The sequence below is a fragment of the Antechinus flavipes genome, chromosome 4 (genome assembly GCF_016432865.1).
Source record: "Antechinus flavipes isolate AdamAnt ecotype Samford, QLD, Australia chromosome 4, AdamAnt_v2, whole genome shotgun sequence".
Lineage (NCBI taxonomy): Eukaryota > Metazoa > Chordata > Mammalia > Dasyuromorphia > Dasyuridae > Antechinus > Antechinus flavipes.
Window position 1 is genome coordinate 231518397 of NC_067401.1, and position 13033 is coordinate 231531429.

A 13033-nucleotide genomic window follows, 5' to 3' on the forward strand; every position below is an offset into this window, starting at 1 on the left:
GAAATATCTTTCTATTGTAAGATACATGACAAACAATGATTGTCATTACATTAGCCTAAAAATATATATAATAATATTGAACAATTAGAAATTGGCTTTTAGTATTAAATCTATGAGGATAATAATTCTAAAGCATTTTGAATTATTTTCAAAGTTCCACATGGCATAGTTGCTGTCTGTAAATTTTGTTGAGTTCTTTACTAGAATAAAGGTTTTTTTTTTCTTTTAATTCATCTTACCTAAAGTAGAAAACAGTAGTTAATAAAATTTCAAGGATGTCAATTAAATTTAACAATTATTTTTGTCTAAAGCCTAAAAGTTTAGTATTTATATTTTTTAACATTCATTCAGACACCAAGATCCATTCTCCCCTCACATTTTTCTGCTAATCCCCTAATTTCTTTTATTCTAAAATGTAGTTTGCTTTGAATTATTCATAATATCATTGAATCTGATTATATTAAGAGACATAAATTGGCTTAGTGAGATGAGAAAAATACAAGAACTTCTCTGATGAAAAATTTTAAAAATCAAGTGAATGTCTTGGTTTGGGCTCATGGAAAAGAAGATAGATAGCTAAATTGCATAGATATCCCTCTTCAAAAAAAATCCTTTTTTTTTTTTTTTTTGTTTAACATAAAATTTTCCATAAGGTAAAAAATGGAAATCAGATTACTATGGAGAACTTGCTATTCTCTCTCCATCATATTGTTTTCTCATCTTATGTGCCTCAGTCCTCAGACATGTCAGTTGTTCCAGTTTATCACCTTTTCCTCCAAACTCAAAAGAAATACAAGAAAATTTAAATGAGCATTTAAATAAAAATAAAAAATAAATCTTGTTAGTAGCTGAAAATTGAGACATATAGAACAAAAACTTGTTGGAATCCTTACAAACTGCTAACTAATTAGAGTTGATCTAATCTTACAAGAAGATTTTGGTCAGAACCTGAAACAAGGTACTAAGTAGAACTAATTAGTACAATGCTTGTGTTTACACCTTTGTGTTCACACCTCCCTTAAAGCTCTTTGGGCCAGAGAGCACTATGGGAGAAAACCCATAATCTCATTCTCTCAGAAGATTCACATATAAGGCCAATGAGGAGAGAGAGCTATTCCAGAATACATTTTCCTCTTGGCTGGCTGGTCGCAGAGGAGAGTTCAGCTGGACTCGAGAGGAGCGACTCTGGTGCAGACAGAGAGCACTTTGACAGATTTCAGTGGAATTACACCAGAAGCCCTCTTTCTGAGGCAAGGCAGAATATATTCCACTTGGCTGGCTGGTGGCAGACGAAGAGTTTTCAGAGGATAAAGCTACGAGTGGAGAGTTCAGTGGACAACCAGATTCATTTCCAAAATATATAGAGAACTGACTCAAATTTATAAGAAATGTTGGGAGTTCAAATGTTGGAGTTCTTGTTTTTCTCACAGCTGGTTTAGCTTAGAGCCCTTCGAATGTCTCCAAATCCAAGGGTTTTGTCCTTTAGCCTCCAACCAGCACAGAGATGGAATGAATCTCTTGTCTCCTTCACTTGGGGCTCGGCTAGCTTTCTGGTGAGTCTTTCAGACCAGCTTGGTCTCAATGGGGGAAATGCAGGTGCCCAGCCACCAACTACAGTGGTGTGAGATAAAGATGCCACCAGCCAGCCAAGAGTCTGAAGAATCATGAAGAATTAAAACTGAGACATAAAGTTGATGATCCTCCTTTCTTCTTTCTTCCCCAACTGCTTTAGTTCTGACTCACTACTATGACATTTCCTACCCCTTGTTAGCAGCAGGTGTTATGTTCAAATGTTATGCTCATATATGTTGATGTGGGGAGAAGAGTGGTTTTGTTTTTCCAGGACAATTTTGTGTTTTGGCAAATATTCTGTTATCAATGGGGAAACATTTCCAAGCTTTTTTCAATCTTTTAAACAAAAGAAAATAACTCAACAAATCAATCACAAATGCTTGACTCTGAGTCCTCAAATGCCTTTATTATAAAGGCTTGCTGTGTCATTCATAGACTATTTCAGATATTGTTATCTTACCCTTGCAAGAACAAATATCAAGTTACTACATTAAATACCCTTAGAGGAAAAAAAGTACATTGTTTAATTTCATAAACCTTTTTTATTATTTGGCTTAGACTATGTTTTTATAACTTTAGCAGAAACACTCAGTTTATATTATATAGTTGATCCATAATAGCAATAAAAAAATGCCACAATGTTCAACTTTCTATTCCACTCTTATTTATCTCTGAGAATCTGATAAGCCAATTTTAGGTTAAATCATTTATTAAATCATTTTCTTCTTTAGGGTGATTAAGTTTTACTATTGATACAGTTGATGATAATTCCATTCTACCCTCTATCCTGCTCTCTTTTAAAATTTCTAATTGATCTAGAACATAGGATATTAACAAAGTGGAAAGATTTTACAAGACAATTAAAGTTCACTTCTTTGAAAATGAATGTACCACATCCAACAAGAACATATATTGTGCATGTATCTCAATTTATCAGCAAATAGTGGATAGAGTGCTGACCACAAAATCATGAGATCTATGATCATCTCACTTCTACCACTTGTTAACTGTCAATGAAGTAGAGTCACTGACTCCTCAGAATTTCAATTAATTGTATAAATAAAGAGAAAGAGCAGTTGAGATCTGTAAAGTGGAATGAATTCCAATGCCAATAAAATTACTGATCCTTTACAGAATGATTAAACATTGTTATCATTTTAAAATTGATTTGTTATTTATTTGTTTCATTGATTGTCCAAGTCTTCATGTCCCAATTTGTGGTTCTCCTGTCAAAGATTACTGGAATTGTTTGCCTATTTCTTTCTCCAGCTCATTTTTAGATGAAACTGAGGCTTATCCAGAGTTACATGGCAAGTAAAGTGTCTGAGGCTAGATTTGAATTAAAGTTTTCCTATCTATTCTGGGGTGTGTGTGTGTGTGTGTGTGTGTGTGTGTGTGTCCTTTACTGATTCATATATCATATATAAATTAACGTATAAGGAATAGAGAGAAATATTTCCACATATATGTTTTAAATGAGAACAGATATCATTTGATAACTCACCAAAACAAATAAAATAAAATAAAATAAAATCCAAAATTGTTAAGTAGATGGTATTATCTTGTTTCTCATTTTACAGAAGAGAAAAAAATTAAGGTTGAGAGATGTTAAATGATTTACCCAGGATCACACAGGTAGAAAGTGCATAGAAATCAGGCCTCCCTAGTTCCAAATCCAGGGTTCTATTAATTGTGTTCTTCTGTTGCTTCAAGGATGCTTCAGAGGCAGGGTGAATTAAGATAAATAAAATATACTTTAAGCCTCTTTCTGCCAAGCATACATTTTCAAGCTATAAATTTTTTGATCAATAGCAGATGCTTCATGATAAATACAAAAAAGTCAAAAAATTAAACCAGTGATTAAGTAAATGATGCAAGATTTACATTATGCATATTGTTACAATAAAACATCACACATAACTTGTAATCATCCTTTCAAGCTAGTTCACAAGACAATAATGTACTATGTAGAAGACTGAAATTCAAACTGCTAATTCTAAGCTTTGTTAGTGCATGACTGAGACACAATATGTTTCTATGTGCTGAGTTGCTCATTTTCAAGGAGTTTTAAATCAATTATGCTACATCCTCTAACTTTCCTTTTTTCAATTTCTTTTAGATATTTGTATTTATAACTTTGAATATATGTTTCAAATTTGGCAACTATGAATCTTTTCAAAATGATGGAATTGTTGTGTACTGTACATCTGTGATGTCGATGCATATTTTAGGTTGATTCACAGTGTGTTCTGAGGCTTTTATGTATAGCAGCTTTTAATTTTCTGCTTTTATGAATAGCCTAAAATGTTGAGGCTGTTTACTGCACTTGAATAATGCCCAACAGAACCTACTTTAAGCAGCCAGATAAAAGTCAAACAAGTGTGAAAAGAACAAATTGTACTTCTTAATGGTGTGAGGAAATATCTATAAAGTTATTTAAAATGTACTAGAATTATAGGCCTATATATCTGGGTGAGTTCTGTTATTTGCAAATAGGTAATTTTGCATATTCTTATTTAAATATTTCTACTTAAATAAATTATTACTGTTTAATATTCTGCTAAAAGGTACAAACTGAGAGCTACCAACATAGGTCCATTAATTAAGTTTAGTAAGACTTATTTTATACTTTTGAAAGATAACATTTTGATGATATTCATCCTTTTTGAAAAAAAAAAAAAGTTGTCTTCCTTGTTACCAAAGTGTCATTTATATATTTTATCTTCTAGGATTTATGAGAGAAAAAAACAAAACAAATCAACAACAACAACAAAAAAAAAAAACTGTGGTTTTATTGAATTGAGGAGATCTTTTTTGTGTGGAGGGGAGGTTATCAAAGCTCCTAGGAAAAGTTCTTAATCTCATAATGCATATCATTGAAGGTTTTTGTTTTCATTGAAGATTATTAAAATTTAATTAGTGCTATGTGGTTTTTATAATCTAGAGTATTTTCTTTCTTTTATGTGGGGGAGAATGAAACAAAAACTTTAAGTACAAATATAGGAATGAAGTTTTAAGAACAATAGAAACATAAAAATGACGTCACCAATTATCATACCTGCAGTGATAATTCTTGTCTTCTTCTTCACAAGTGGCATTTTTTCCACAAAGTATGAAATGACATGATCTTAGAATTCTGTCACAAAACCTGCCTGTGAATTCTGGTAAACACATGCATGTAATATCCTAGGAAAGATATCAATTATGGAAAAATGTCCATTATTCAAAAGAAAATAGAATTGACTTTTCTCTGTGAGATTTGTTCTATGATAGATAATGCATAACCAACATAAGAACAGATTTCCATAAATGAGGCAATGTTACATAAACTAAAGGACCACATCTGAACTTAGTCATGGAAAAAATGAATTTTGAGCTAATCAATAATTAATCTTTAAATAAGCTTCAGCCGGCACAGATCATCAGTGAATAGTAACATACCAATAACCAATCAAAATCAAACAAACTCTAAATCAGTTTCAAGAGAGTAATACACATTAGGCATAGTCTCATTCATGCAAAAAAAAAGACATAAATTAGTGGATATGCTATTTCAAATTAAACATAAACAAACACAGTCATTCAACATGACTGTGTGCTCATCAGGTGTGATTGTACCTAATTTTAAAGTGGTACACACTGATTCTCATGTCTAAAATAGATCAGTCTTATAGAATTTATCATTCTAATGGCATGTGTCTTTTTTTTTTGTCTGATCTCAAAGATTCTTTTGTATTCGAACTATAGGTAATGGATCATAGAATTATATTGATCATGGTTAATATAGAAAATAAAGCAAATAAAGCATTTTCCAAAAATGAGAACTGGGGTCTAATAAGATAAAAATACTTATCCAAGGTCAAATAGACTAAGTGACAGAATTACCCACATATTCTGGATATATATGTATATATATATACACACACACATATTTGTGTGTGTGTGTGTGTGCATCTTTTAGTAAAAAGAAAATCAGTTTCCTCTAGAGAAAGCATATACATTTTATTTTTTTCTAGAAACTAATATTTATGGAATTGAAGGAAGAAGAGAAAAATAAGAATCTCATAAGAGTTCAAAGCTGAACAGAAATGTACTGTAATACATTTCTGAATGAAAATACATTTATTTGTTTGAGTCATCAAATTTTTCCTAATTCCTCATGAATTTTCTCATCAAATTGAAAAAAAAATGTTTAACATAGAACAAAAATTACTACTAAGTTATTTCAAGAAAAAATTACAATAAAAAACAATAACTAATAAAGAAATTGTTCACAATTACTCAATTCAAAAAGAATAAATCTAATGGGAACAAAAGAAAAGAAATTAAACAATTATGTTTATGTTTTCTCAGTTTTCCTTTGACAGGAGGTAAATAAAAATGAAAATCAACTGAATTAAGGGGTTTTCTTATTTCCCCTTTAATTTCTAAGACTACATTTTGACAAGAAAGATCTTAGAGCCTAACAACTTTTTATTTTTTCAGCATATTAAATATTTTGAATACAAAACAAACCTACTAGTATTTGTAATAACTTTTTTTTTAGTACAGACTTACATTTGACATATTAATGCATTCAGGTTCATTCAGATATGGCAGGGATGAGCATTCATCAACATCTGTTTCACATTTTGGACCAAGAAAGCCAACTGGACAATCACAAATATAATCTGGCATTTGATTACGGCATGTTCCTCCATTCCAGCATGGTTGAGAAAGGCAAGGATCCAGCAACTCCTCACAAAATGGACCTTTTGTAAGGACAGAAGTATGATCATAATCTTATTATGTAAGTAACTGATCTCAAAATACATATTTCTAATGTGTATGAATACCTATCTAAATTTACCCCAATATCCATTAATATGAGATTTTCTTTTTACTAGTTAATATTAATGTCACATTTGTAGGGAAGGTCAGGGAGAAGTTGATGACTTTTTTAATTTAATAAAAAAGTATTATCTATTTGGAATTATTCTCTTTTAAAGTTTAATCAGAGTTGATGAATGGAAAATTGATTTAATGTATAGAATGGAAATTTGAAGATTTCATTATCTTCCTCAAATTCCTTTTTTACTATTTCACTGAAGGGAGAAATTGGAAAGAGGGTTAGATAAACCAGTAAGAATCAGCCTAGCATTTTTAAATTGTACACTTTTTTTTTACTTTTGTATTGTATGTGGTATTTGGTAATGGATTGTATTTATCTTGTATCATACTATATATAAAACCTATGTGAAAAACAAACAAACAAAAAGTCACAAAAGACAAAATTATAATATTTATGAATCTAAATAGACTATTTGGATTATGTGCAATTATTTTCTGCTTTCCCTGTGGCTTCTTTCACATCACGGATTCTCCCATGTCAAAGATAATTTTTAGGCAGGAAGAGGATTCTTTCTCTATTAGACATTATGATTATTAAAAATAATTCCTATTGTTACTGATGATACTGTACTACACAGGTGGCATACTGGATTAGAGCAGAGGGCCTGGAGTCAGGAAAATCTGCGTTCAATCAATTTTCTGACACTCACCAGATTTGTGATGTTGAGCAATCCAATTCATTTCTGTTTGCCTCACTAGTTTCATCTGTAAAATGGAGGTGACAATAGCACCTCTTTATAGGCTAATTATGAGCATCAAATGACATACTATTTGTAGTGTGTTTAGAACAAACCCTGGCAGGCACATAGTAGATGTTATTAAAAAAATTATCATTATTATTAATGTAATTATTATCATTAATACTATTACTACATCTATATATTCAACTTAATGTTTTTGTCTTAAATAACACAAATGCTATATAACTGAAATCACTGAATCTTCTGCATAGAAACATACAACAAAGTTGCTAATCATAACATAAAATACATGTTTGTATGATTTGAAACTGTTTGGATTCTATATATTTAATGTAAGAAAAATAAGTTTGTCATTTATTGTAAAAAAAAAAAAAACAATTTCAGCTCATACTCCTAGACTATGGTAAGTATACAATGTATTAGACCATTTTTTTGCAAAATAAATAAATAAGTTTCAATATCAAAAACAGGTGTTAGTCCTAAAGAGGAAACACTAAGAAATTTGCCAATTACAAAGGATTGAAAGTTACTTAGCAACCACATACAAGTTAGAAATACCACTTAGGAAATCTCCAAAGGCTGCAAATGAAAATTGGACTGCACACGAGTCCTTTAAAAATGTAATAACAAAATGTCATTCTGGTATGTGAAGTGACCAAATAGTATAATTGCATTCAGATAGCTCATTTTGAAAATTGAATTGTATTAGAACCTGGTCATTATGTTTATTCATAAAATAATGAAGCACATGGAATATTTTTCTCCTCAAAAACAAATTTTAACATTGTGCTTCAAAACCAGATAACAAAAATGTCTGAAGTAATGTTTGAATAAGATCAAAAATGGAATGTTACTTAGTAATTTACAGAAGGAAATTTGATTTTGATTAATTCTAGAGTGAAGAATCCAACAAACATTTCCCAGGTTTATTGGCTATATAAACACAATCCTCTTATTTCTTTGGGTGATATATGTGTGTATATTACATATGTATATACATATATGTGCATGTTTGTTTGTAGAAACATACATATCAATGTGTATATATGTATATATATATGTATATATACACACACACACACACACACACACACATATATAGGTGTGTATTTGTGTGTGTATGTGTAATCTCAAATTACCTATGCTACTTATAGAATAAAACCTTTTTTAGGATTTCCTATTATTAGTAATATTTGTGCTTCCCACAGCATGGTGCTACAGAAATTTATGCCACACCAAACTCCAAGCCATGGGGGGAGAAAATAGTAAAATTAGGTATTCAAAAACTTTAAAAATAGTTTTATAGCAATAAAATGCATAACAAAAATTATTTCATATATTTTATTACAAGAAATTTACATGTAAAGTAAATTCAATACAAAATATAAAATTCAGATAACACCTAAAATGTGCCCATAGGGAAATGCATTGAACGATGATCTATTATGTACATTTCCATTGAGCACCCACTATCAGCTCAGCATTCTTGACATTATGTTCTTTCTCCAATTATGTCCTCTCTACCCATTCTACTGACTTTCTCTATGATAACATGGTAGTAGAAACTAGGTAAATGTACCGTTATGAAAATGCTTATTCTATTCAATAAATAAAAATAAAATTTTTAAAAATAGGGGAAAAGAGTATACTTCCTCAATTAGCAAACTTTATTGAAAACATTCAGTTCTCAAACAAGGTATTTATGATCCCTGAGCAATATTTTAAAATTACATGTCCACATGTTTATAAATTTTATTCTGTGTATTCCTTTATGGTTGTTTGGAACATTTAAAATTATTTTGAATATATGTATGTGAATATAAATATGTATATATGTATATCAAATTATGTATCACAAATTATCTACACACTAGAATTCATACTTTTCTGACATTGAAATTGACATTTACAAAAGCCATATTTTAAAGGGTATCTTTTTTTTTAGTCTCCAGAATGCTGTCTTTTCAAAAGTTATTTATTTTGTTTATTCTTATAGTCATTTCTGCATTTCCTGTATACCCATAACTATGATCATCATTACATTTATACCAGAATCAATACAGCATATTACTGCCTAAGAGAAGCTAATCATATTTGTTATGGTTCTTATTTTACAGCTAGATCAAATTTCCCATGGTTCATATTTTATATCTTTACAGTTTATGCTACAGAAAAAAACTTGTCTCCTAGAAATTGCCCAAGCTTCTCCTGTACTTATTCACTTTTCTCCTTTCAAGGGACAAAAACCTATACAACAAATATATGCCACACAGGATCTCAAAGTCTTAATTTCTGAAAATGAATTCATTCAACCTACACTGGAATAAAATTGCTCTCTACAACAACTGGATATTTGAATTTCATTTGATGTGAGGGAAAACAAATTATCTTCCCCAGATTGCCCTCACACTCTTAAAAATGAAATAGAAATCAGGGAAACCAGCTAATATGGATTACTTTGATTTATTTTTTAGATTAAATAATAAAATCTTCCAAATTTAGCAGATGTAAAATGGGAGTGGAGGGTGACTGCTAACTCCAAACTACAAGTTGCGCTTTTTCAGTAGGCTTTCTAGTTAGGGTTAATACCTGTAGAGTTTTTGGATTAAGAAAGTTTAGAAAATTAAAGGTGATCTTTCTCATCCACTTAAATTAAATTTAAAACAAGGTTGTTTTGTGTGTGTGTGTGTGTGTGTGTGTGTGTGTGTGTGTGTGTGTGTATGGGGAGGGGGGTGTTAATTCCTCTCTTCTATTTTAAAAATCAGCTCTATAAATGACTCATTGCCTCTGATATAGGCATCAAATAACCTGGTTTATTATGCGAATAAAGGATTTGCAAAACATATAGATATGCTCAATATTTAGTTTTTTTTTTTCAAGTAATTTTAACAGGAATAGATATCGGGGAGTTTTTCTTTTTTTTTTTTTAATTTTTTTTTATTATAATAACTTTTTATTGACAGAACCCATGCCAGGGTAATTTTTTACAACATTATCCCCTGTACTACTTCGGTTCCGATTTTTTCCCCTCTCTCCCTCCACCCCCTCCCCTAGATGGCAAGCAGTCTTATACATGTTAAATATGTCACAGTATATGCTAGATACAATATATGTGTGCAGAGCCGAACAGTTCTCTTGTCGCACAGGGAAAATTGGATTCAGAAGACAGAATTGGATTCAGAAGATAGAAATAACTCAGGAAGAAAAACAAAAGTGCAAACAGTTTACATTCATTTCCCAGTGTTCTTTCTTTGTGTGTAGCTGCTCCTGTCCATCATTGATCAATTGAAACTGAGTTAGGTCTCTTTGAAACTGAGTTAGGTCTCTTTGTCATAGAAATCCACTTTCATCAGAATACATCTTCATACAGTATTGTTGTTGAGGTATATAATGATCTCCTGATTCTGCTCATTTCACTTACCATCAGTTCATGTAAGTCTCTCTAAGACTCTCTGTACACATCCTATTGGTTATTTCTTACAGAACAATAATATTCCATAACATTCATATACCACAATTTACCCAACCATTCTCCAATTGATGGGCATCCATTCATTTTCCAGTTCCTACCCACTACAAACAGGGCTGCCACAAACATTTTGGCACATACAGGTCCCTTTCCCTTCTTTAGTATCTCTTTGGGGTATAAGACCAGTAGTAGCACTGCTGGATCAAAGGGTATGCACAGTTTGATAACTTTCTGGGCATAATTCCAGATTGCTCTCCAGAATGGTTGGATTCGTTCACAACTCCACCAACAATGCATTAGTGTCCCAGTTTTCCTGCATCCCCTCCAACATTCATCATTATTTGTTCCTGTCATCTTAGCCAATCTGACAGGTGTGTAGTGATATCTCAGAGTTGTCTTAAGTTGCATTTCTCTGATCAATAGTGATTTGGAACACTCTTTCATATGAGTGGAGATGATTTCATCATCTGAAAATTGTCTGTTCATATCCTTTGACGATTTATCAATTGGAGAATGGCTTGATTTCTTATAAATTTGAGTCAATTATCTATATATTTTGGAAATGAGGCCTTTATCAGAATCTTTAACTGTGAAGATATTTTCCCAATTTGTTGCTTCCCTTCTAATCTTGTTTGCATTAGTTTTGTTTGTACAAAGGCTTTTTAATTTGATGTAATCAAAATTTTCTATTTTGTGATCAGTAATGGTCTCTAGTTCATCTTTGGTCACAAATTTCTTCCTCCTCCACAAGTCTGAGAGATAAACTATCCTATGTTCCTCTAATTTATTTATAATCTCATTCTTTATGCCTAAATCATGGGCCTATTTTGATCTTATCTTGGTATATGGTGTTAAGTGTGGGTCCATGCCTAATTTCTGCCATATTTTCAGTTATCCAAGCAGTTTTTGTCAAATAATGAATTCTTATCCCAAAAGATAGGATCTTTGGGTTTGTCAAACACTAGCTTGCTATAATTGATTATTCTGTCTTGTGAACCTAACCTATTCCATTGATCAACTAATCTATTTCTTAGCCAATACCAAATGGTTTTGGTGACTGGTCCTTTATAATATAGTTTTAGATCAGGTACAGCTTCGTTTGATTTTTTTTTTCATTAATTCTCTTGAGATTCTCAACTTTTTATTCTTCCATATGAATTTTGTTGCTATTACTTCTAGATTATTAAAATATTTTCTTGGAAGTCTGAGTGGTATAGCACTGAATAAATAGGTTAGTTTAGGAAGTATTGTCATCTTTATTATATTTGCTCAGCCTATCCAAGAGCATTTAATATTTTTTCCAGTTGTTTAAGTCTGACTTTATTTGTGTGGAAAGTTTTTTCTAATGTTGCTCATATAATTCCTGAATTTCCTTTGGTAGATAGATTCCTAAATATTTTATGCTATTAACAGTTATTTTGAATGGAATTTCTCTCTGTATTTCTTGCTGCTGGATTTTGTTGGTGATGTATAAAAATGCTGAGGGTTTATGGGGATTTATTTTATATCCTGTTACTTTGCTAAAATTATGAATTATTTCTAATAGTAGAATCTCTGGGGTTCTCTAGGTATACCATCATATCATCTGCAAAGAATGATAGTTTGGTTTCCTCATTGCTTACTCTAATTCCTTTAATCTCTTTCTAGACTCTTATTGCCAAGGCTAGTATTTCTAATACAATATTGATTAATAATGGTGATAGTGGGCAACATTACTTCACTTCAGATCTTAATGGGAAAGGTTCCAGTTTTTCCCCATTGCATATGATGCTTACTGACAGTTTTAAATATATGTTCCTGACTATTTTAAGGAAAAGTCCACTTATTCCTATACTCTCAAATGTCTTTATTAGGAATGGATGTTGGATTTTATCAAATGCTTTTTCTGCATCTATTGAGATGATCATATGGATTTTGTTAGTTTGGTTATTGATATAGTCAATTATGCAAATAGTTTCCCTAATATTAACCAGCCCTGCATTCCTGGTATAAATCCTACTTGGTCAAAGTGTATTATCCTGGGGATGATTTTCTGTAATCTTTTTGCTAATATTTTATTTAAGATTTTAGCATCAATATTAATTAGGGAGATTGGTCTAAAATTTTCTTTCTCTGTTTTCAGCCGACCTGGTTTAGGTATCAGTACCATGTCTGTGTTGTAAAAGGAGTTTGGTTAGACTCCTTCAATCCCTATTTTTCCAAATAGTTTATATATCATTGGAGTTAATTGTTCCTTAAATGTTTAGTAGAGTTCACATGTAAATCCATCTGGTCCTGGGGATTTTATCTTAGGGAGTTGATTACTAGCTTGTTCTGTTTCTTTTTCTAAGATGGGACTCTTTAGGATATTTACTTCTTCCTGTGTTAATCTGGTCAAGCTATATTTTTGAAGGTATTCTTC